The sequence below is a fragment of the Homarus americanus genome, unplaced genomic scaffold (assembly GCF_018991925.1).
Source record: "Homarus americanus isolate GMGI-L3 unplaced genomic scaffold, GMGI_Hamer_2.0 scaffold55640, whole genome shotgun sequence".
Classification (NCBI taxonomy): Eukaryota; Metazoa; Arthropoda; class Malacostraca; order Decapoda; family Nephropidae; genus Homarus; species Homarus americanus.
The window spans coordinates 554977-564191 of NW_024713650.1; the positions used below are offsets into that span (position 1 = coordinate 554977).

At 40.0% G+C, this 9215-nt stretch overlaps 1 long non-coding RNA gene across 1 annotated transcript; it reads left to right on the plus strand.

Moving 5' to 3' along the window:
* Positions 1 to 4429: 4429 nt before the first annotated feature.
* LOC121874200 lies at positions 4430 to 8631 on the plus strand. The gene is made up of 3 exons (XR_006090377.1): positions 4430 to 4533; positions 7861 to 8133; positions 8301 to 8631. It is a non-coding gene; the product is annotated as an uncharacterized LOC121874200 (long non-coding RNA).
* The last annotated feature ends 584 nt before the right edge of the window (positions 8632 to 9215 follow it).

Sequence of the window (9215 nt, forward strand, 5' to 3'; positions counted from 1 at the left end):
TAAGTGAGGTAAGTATGGATATAAGTGAGTAAGTAAAGTGGATATAAGGAGGCAAGTATGGATATATGAGGTAAGTATGGATATAAGTGAGGTAAGTGGTTGGATATAAGTGAGGTGCATGGATATAAGTGGAGGCAAAGTATGGATATAAGGAGGTAAGTATGGATATAAGGAGGTAAGTATGATATAAGGAGGTAAGTATGGACATAAGTGAGGTGGGCGTATGGATAAGTGAGGTAAGTATGGATATGCGAGGGCATGGATAAAGTGAGGTAAGCATGGATATAAGTGAGTAAGTATGGATATAAGGAGGTAAGCAGGATATATGAGGTAAGTATGGATATGAGATGAGTATGGATATAAGTGAGGTAAGTATGGATATAAGTGAGGTAAGTATGGATATAAGTGAGGTAAGTATGGATATAAGTGAGGTAAGTGGAGATGAGTATGGATATAAGTGAGGTAAGTATGGATATAAGTGGAGTGTAAGTATGGATATAAGTGAGGTAAGTATGGATATAAGTGAGGTAAGTATGGATATAAGTGAGGTAAGTATGGATATAAGTGAGGTAATAAGTGCATTGTGTTTTGCCATTTCAGGAACTACTTTAAAAAAATATTTACGAAGATAAAATAATACTTTTTCATTCTACTTGTAATATAATAAACTACCCAAAGATATAATCGTTCACTTTCGTTCATTTCCGTTCATATTTGTTCATTTTCGTTATATTTGTTCATTTTCGTTCATTTTCGTTGATATTCGTTAATTTTCGTTATTATTTGTTAATTTTTGTTCGATTCCGTTCGTTTTCGTTCATTTTCGTTACTATTTGTTCATTTTCGTTACTATTTGTTCATTTTCGTTCGTTTTCGTTCATTTTCGTTCGTTTTCGTCCCATCTCAAGTCCTCAGTAATGCTTTGACAACATCTCGACAATTAAATTTCTTCTGTTCGATCATAAAGTCTCCGCGAGGGTCATAAGAAGGTCAGTTTCTACTCGGGGCCTTGGTAACCCCACTCTGGTCGACACTGGTAGTCCCCACTCATCCTCTGGTAGCCCCACTCATCCTCTGGTCAACACTGGTAGCCCCACTCATTCTCTGGTCAACACTGGTCGATACTAAGAGCCTCCACTCATCGTCTGGTAGTCCCACTCAACCTCTGGTCGACACTGGTAACCCCCACTCATCCTCTGGTAGTCCCCACTCATTCTCTGGTAGCCCCCACTCCGTTACCACTCCGCCTCACATTAGCCACTGGAGGCCACAATAAACCTGCTCCTTTAGACTCTGTGCTTCGTTAAGGCGAGTTACGCTCCATGACTCATCAGATATCGACAAGGATGTCTCAAATGACGCAAATAAACCCAAGCCGCAAATGAGACTGCCAATTACAACCTCTTATCGAAAGCTCGGCGTGTTTTGATTGGCTATTAGATTATTCTCCCTGTAACTGAAGAACCAATGGGATGATGCTCTTATCGAAAGCTCCTCGTGCGTTCATTGGCTACTAGATTACTCTCCTCTTAACTGCTGAACCAATGGGTGATGCTCTTATCGAAAGCTCCTCGGGCGTTCATTGGCTACTAGATTACTCTCACCTGTAACTCGAGAGCCAATGGGTGTACAGATGTTTAGTTAAGATTTGACTAATTTGAAAATCACAGACAATGAATCAGTTATGTGTGTGTGTGTGTGTGTGTGTGTGTGTGTGTGTGTGTGTGTGTGTGTAGGACGAGGCAGGTACGAGAGGTAACACTGATATGCTTTAGCTGTGCATTTAAACATTTATATTATACTTCTGTTATAATAATTATAATAAAGAAGACCGTAACCCTCCCTAGGCACCTGTAACTCCCCCCTAGGAACCTGTAACTACCCCCCTAGGAACCTGTAACTCCCCTCTAGGAACCTGTAACTCCCCCTAGGAACCTGTAACCCCCTAGGAACCTGTTAACCCCCTAGGAACCTGCCTCCCCCAGGAACCTGTAACCCCCCAGGAACCTGTAACTCCCTAGGAACCTGTAACCCCCTAGGGAACCTGTAACCCCCCTAGGAACCTGTAACTCCCCTCTAGGAACCTGTAACCCCCCTAGGAACCTGTGACTGGGTTGACCTTACTAACCTCACACCAATCCATCTGCCAAGTTTCATTAGATTCCGGTAAACGCGTTTTTGAGATTGTTTACACACACACACACACACACACACACACACACACACACACACACACAGACCCACACACACATTTTGTTTCAGAGGTCATAATATATCTTTCGTTAATGTATGTAAGGACAAGTTAACTACAGGGATAATGAACCAATGTATATTATCAAAATTATCTAAATTATAAACATCTTTTAGTTTGTCTTATAAGAAGTTCACTAAAACTCACTCTGTTTACACTCACCTATATTTAACATTAAATAACTTCAAATTAAAGTTACACTCTACGAATTCGGTAGCAATGGCGTCTGTATTTTGTTATTTATTTTGTATTTTATCTTAATTTCTTTCCCGTCTTCTATTTAGTAAAGAAGTGAAATCATAAATAAACAGTTTTATGATACAAGCGTTGTAGTTGTCTCACAGTAAATTGTTGTTAGTGTGAGGATGACTGGCGCAGCCTTCCCATTCACCCCCTTAAAGAGGCCCACCACCTTGTTACCACACGACCACACCTTATCACTCAATGGGAATAAATTAATCGCTCGAGGTGAATTGCACATCAACTTTCTATCTCTCATTGTAGATTTCTCCCCCCAGGTAAATTAGATAAGAGTTAAAAAGACTTAAAATATCCCCATCATTTGGTGTTGGGCAAGTCTGTAATCTCATTCGTAAAAGTGTTTATTTTTTTCCTCTAAGGTAAATGACGCAATGAGACTATCAGCTAAGTCAACAAGTCCTGTTTTTTTTTTTTCATTTGATAGCCAGTGAGAACGATTTGTAAACACATAATGGGGAATGAGTCATGAACGTGTACCCCCAATAGTATGAGTCTGAGAGATTATGTGTTTTGAAACGTAAATAATGAGAGAGAGAGAGAGAGAGAGTAAACAGTACATCTGAATACACAACTACTTACCCCCCACCCCATCCCTCCACCCACACACACAGGAACATGTTTACGAGTATCAAAACAATACAGTCGACCAACTCACAAGTCCTCAACTCTTAACCTCCTCACCCACTCCTCCTCTCCTCTCTCCCTCCTCTCTCTCCCCCTCATAATAAAGTTCCTTTCCCACTCCTCCTCCACCTCTCCAGACCCTCAAGTACCACCCCCCCCCATGTACCCTCCTTCCCTCTCTATCTCCTTCCCTCTCCCTCCCTCTCTCTCCCTCCCTCTCACATCATAAACTCCAGTAAGGTCAGAGTGTTTAACCTTCCACTGAGGGAGAGTTGGCGGTGCTGGGGGTAAAAATATCTCGTTGTTGAAGTTCTGTTTATCTCGCGTCTGTCCACTGGAGTAAGAGCTTAATGGCCTCGAGACCTGGTGGGATAAAGGCGTTCTGGGGAGGACCTCTCATATTCTTCCTCTAGTATACACAACGACACCTAACCTAATCTCACCTTACCTACCCTAAAGTGACCTGACATAACCTAACCTAACTTAATATCACCTACCCTACCCTATCCTACCCTACCCTACCCTATCCTAACCTACCCTCAAACACTCTTACACACGCTGGGTTTCTTGACTCAGAAGCGTATGATTAACTCGTTCTATGAATCATCCGTCAGTCGGGTTTAGGAATGATTCTGTTCATCCTGGGAATAACATCACGTCCAGGTGGTCTACTGGTGATGTGGTTTACGACCTTCGCGCCTAACATAATTAAAAGGCATTGACTTACAAGACACGAGTGGTACTGCCCACCTCTGACAGCTCCGGGCAGTAATGTGGCTGAGTGTGTGGGATAATGTGGCTATAAGTGTGAGAGGATGTGGCTATGGGTGAGAGAATGTGGCCAATGATTGTGAGAGGAGGTGGCCATAACTGAGAGAGAGAGAGAGAGAGAGAGAGAGAGAGACTAATCCAACCATCTAACGTGAAATAGTAACTTAACAAAATTATATTAACCTTTAATAAACCATTCACGAGTTAATAAGAGAACAGAACCATAACTTCCTGAACAGTAACAAACCAACTATGAACACCCACCGACAGTAGTACACACACACACCTGCCATAACTCCCTGGACAGTAACTGGACGATATAATCACTTACCCCAAGGGACAGTAGCGGCGGAACCTCACAAAACAACGTAAAGTATTTTGTTTACACCTGACGGGCCTATAAGAAATATTAAGTGGTAGTCTTTATCAGTCAATGGCGATACAGACTGATAAGACAAGATATTAGTTCTCTCTTTGTAGTGCATAATGAGCAGGTAGATCCCAGGTCTTTACCGCCAGGCCTCACCGACAAGCTGTTTTAGTGCGCTCATCTGATATTGAACACCTCGGCTTCTTTCATCCTGTCGGGAAGTTGGGCCAGCGAATGGTTGTGTTTATGTCTCCAGGTGATGTATGTTAATGGGAGGTGTTCCACAGGTGACTTTCTTTTAGGTGAAGGTGGAGTCTATGTTGAGTGTTTGTGAGTGTTACATTTGAGTGTTACCTTCCAGGGTTATCTTAAGTGTTACCGTCGAGTGTTACCTTCGAGTGAGTGTTATCTTTGAGAGTTACCTTTGGGTGTTACCTTCGAGTGAGTGTTATCTTCAAGTGTTACCTTCGAGTGAGTGTTATCTTCAAGTGTTACCTTCGAGTCTTCCTCATGTAACATTTAAATAACAAAACATCAATAACAGTAATATATTTACCGTCCGTGATTTAACTACTAAAAATAATCACAAAAATAATAAATTCTTACAGTGTCTCAACGTTAAGTAGTGTTTAATTAATATAACGTAATAATATAACGTAACATAATGTAATAATATAACGTAATATAATGTAATAATATATCGTAATATAATGTAATAATATAACGTAATATAATGTAATAATATATCGTAATATAACGTAATAATATAACGTAATATAATGTAATAATATATCGTAATATAATGTAATAATATAACGCTATGTTGGAATGTTTACAGAAGCACCGGGCTAAATTTTCCGTCGGTGAAGCATAAAAGAAAATCAACAAAGGAACAGAGTTAGGTGGATTAAAATTGCTTGAGTTAAACTATATATGGAGTCAGATTACATCTCCTGAGTGTCTGTCTGAGTGTATGTAAGAGACATTCTAACTTAATACTTACTACATCCTGAATGGTATAGTTGAATAGTGGAGTTAAGACGCACATATACACACACCAAATAAACACTCCATTCTCATACAAACTTAACCTACGATCATTACTTAAATCTCAGTTGAACTTTTTAGGGGAACTTAAATTGAACTTAGAGATAACTAGAGGGATTAGACTACAATTTATAAAGGTTTATAGCCATGACCAATAAGGGTTAACACACACTATATACTGGTTACATTCTCCTCAACAAAACTCCTCTGTGGGTATAAATACGAGAGCGTTTGATCTAGTTAGTTATCAAAGAAGCGATATTTTACTAATGTTCTCATGAATATACGATTACCTGTATATAATAACCCTTAAGTATACATAGCCTTTGCCCTATGTATACGTTCTTTATGTATGTTTGTATGTCTGTGAGCAAATGATACTGAAATATATGACTGGTAATGGTATCCCGTGAATGACTCCCTGTCGGTGTAAAGAAAATACAAAAGTGGGGTATTAATTGAGTACGGCATGTTTACGGTGGATATCTGTAGTGCCCTTTAGTTATTTGAGACGCTGGGGGGTGCTGCTTGTCCCCTATATACGAGCAATACTCATTAGGGAACACATTCATTTTGTTTCACACTAACTCGAAGGTAAATGTTTAGGATCTTTTGTGTGTGTTTCGTCCACCTGTTTTACCCTAATTTCTTACCTGTAATTAACGCATATAACTAGATCATTACCTTATAAGTTAACTCTACTAAATATACGAATCTTTAGGTGCAAAAAAAAAATAATGTATAAAAATGTTTCCTAATTCGTTAAAAAGATCGAAAGATGTGGAAATTAAGACGAAATTAATGGTGCTTAATAACCCTGGTAATTAAGGCTACTAAAACAAAACAAAAACACAAACAACAAATTCAACAATAAAAACAAACACTCCAAACAAACACAAAACGCAAACAACCTCGTTATAGTGATCGTGGTTAGTAAATACCTCGTTATAGTGATCGTATAGAGACTCTTCTATAGGCAAGATGACTCATATCAGATCACCTGTGTCTACTTCTTGTACCTGGCAGGGCGGTCTGTACCCTATGTAATCCTAACTGGTTATTTCAGTCATTTCAACCACCGTAAATCACCATACAACCACCCATATATAAATCAATCTCCTAACCTCCCTACTGTACAATAGTAATCAGTCAAGTCAGTTAGAGATGAGAGCTATAGATTCAATAATTTCTCTCGTATATTATTTCACCATGACTCAGGCTTCCTACACTCCATTCAGCTAACATCATAATAATTCTGGATTCCTTTTCGCTTCGTCTTCCTTACCTCAGGGGAGAAAACCCTCAACCACTCTTTAAACAACCTTGTAAAATAGACTCATCCACAGTTCTCTCTCCTCCTCACGAAATAAAACAGTAATAGTAATTCAATTCGTAATAGTAATGCATAACAGAGGCCTTCCTGATTACCTAGTGAGTGCGAAGCTTAGGTTAGGTTATGGTCAGTGCTAAGACAGCTACATCGACCTGACAAGAGGGGCTAAGTAAGACCCACCCCTAAGTACCACTCGTGTCAGCTGTGTTTGTTTACATCTGTCTTTAGTCTATAATTTAGGCTGTGTTTAAAACTGGGCTGTGAGGATATCTAGTCAGGTGATCTTTGCAATTATGGGCCAACGTCTCGCTATCAGATCAAAGCTTGGGCACCGATCAGCCTCCTCTAAGTGAGAGATCCTGAACACTTACATAAGACGTGTGTGTGTGTGTGTGTGTGTTTGTCTGGGCCGTGATAGACATGTTCTCTCGAGGTACAACAGTAAGTGTGTTGCCTGTTCCCTCCCGTTATCACAACAGATCAGTGTATGTCAGAGTTTACTGTTGGCTATACGTGTACATGTTACCCCAAAATAGCAGTTATTTATAAGAAAAATCCAATGTAACTTTCCAATTTGTTGTAAAAATGACCAAAAAACTACAATTATTAATCAAGATTCGTATCATTACATCACATAAGTCTAGCCTATAGTGTTTACATCATTCATAAATGTAAATTATCTTATTTCTTAATGGCATATCATGTCAGTGGAACGAGAGAGAGACTTCAAAATACCTTCAAGTCATTTCTCTTTACCCAATCGCTTAAACGGCAGGTATGAATATTCCCTTCAGACAAACGATGGATACCTGAGATTACGAGAACCTTGATGAATGTTTTAACTGCAACCCCAGGCAGACACGGTGACCCCTGGCTGCCTTATGGAGGAGGGGGCTGACTTAAGGCACGAAAAGCTGGGATACCATCATGCAAGGTTCTCATCATCCACACACACACAATAGAGACAGGTAGAAACAGCTATCATTCATCCTTGTAGAATCATTTATTATTCATTGACTTTCCACCGAGCTGCAGTAACACTTCATTGTCTTATGAATGATCCATCAAACTCATACAGAGGAAAAAAATAAACAAAATAAATATGAAGATTAGTAAATAAATGTATCGAGAATATATACTATGAGTGAATGGTAATGGAAATAATAATATTAATAATAATGTTAAATTCTCGCCACGACACAGGTACACATCTCCATCTATTGACTAAAACCCACACTAGCCAGTCAGTCTGCCAATCCCAGAGCAAGGCGGGAATGTTCAGCCAATCACGGGTCAGTGAGTCGGAATGTCGTCCCTCCAAAGCAGTAAACTGGGGGGGAAAACTGGTGATAGGTGTGGTTTGGTGTTGTTTACTTGTGCCTGACCAAAGTTACTCAACCCGGGACAGAGGTGATGAGGGCTGGGAGGGTGAGTGGAGTGGTCACAGGACTTCCTTCCTTCAGCCAGAGCACATTGGTAAGAAACCCTTCATTTTTATTTATAATTTGTTTATATTATATTGTGGTGTTATAATGCTTGTGTTTTGGGTTAATGTCTATGTTTGTTGTTGATGTTATATTTTAAGTGATATTAATATCCCAGGAGTTTTGGAGTTATTTTATATGTTGATTTGTTATTTTCAGGTGGATTCTTCTCGTGTCGAAAGGCTGGGTGTTATCATTGTTCATCAGTTCTTTCTCTAGGACACATGACCTGACTCGTCCAGTCGGGGGAGCTCGCGGAGGGAGCCAGACACGAGTTTACCGGATCCCAGTTTGGGGGCGACTTGCGTCTTGATCCCATTCCTTGAGTATAGTGTGTGTGGTGGGTTGGGTTGGTTCTCTGTACTCTAGGTGACCTCACTCTTCCATACACCACTACTGATAAACAAGTTGGCAGAGCCGATTTGTTGTACCGGACGTTCATGTGTCGGCTGATCACTAAGACTCACCTGGTGACTTGATTATATGTTTGTGTGTATCGTAAATAAATTTGTTTTATGTACAGTTCCGTTTCCTTTAGTACCTCGGAATAGACGGGAATCCTGGAGAGCCTATTTGGCCTTTACATGTACCTACAACCAGTAAGTATATAACCTAACAAACCAAATAAGAGTGGACTATAACAACTAATCCGGAGGTAATTAAGTTATTAGAATAAATACCAGATTATTCCACTTAAATAATTATCCTCTAATTTATCAAACTGAGAGAATTGATAATGTACTAGGAATATCGATGAAGACTTGATTGGCACACACCGTCTTGGCCAGCATTGTTCACCAGCAGGAGGGAGTCGCCTTATGGGGGGTGGGAAGATCCTCCACAATTTACGGTTGATATTGACCGCCTTGGCTATGATGATTGATGAGGCCAGTTATGACCCCCTGACCTTTAGTTTGTTTTGCCTCCTGGCTTATTTCCACCCCCTACTACTCTCCTCACGTCACCATGTTTTCTCCCTCTGAACACAACATTCACTAACGTTACTTGCTGGTAGAGATAGGTTAGGTTTAGTCAATGAGTTGATGAAAATAACTAGTCGTTGGGTATGTATTG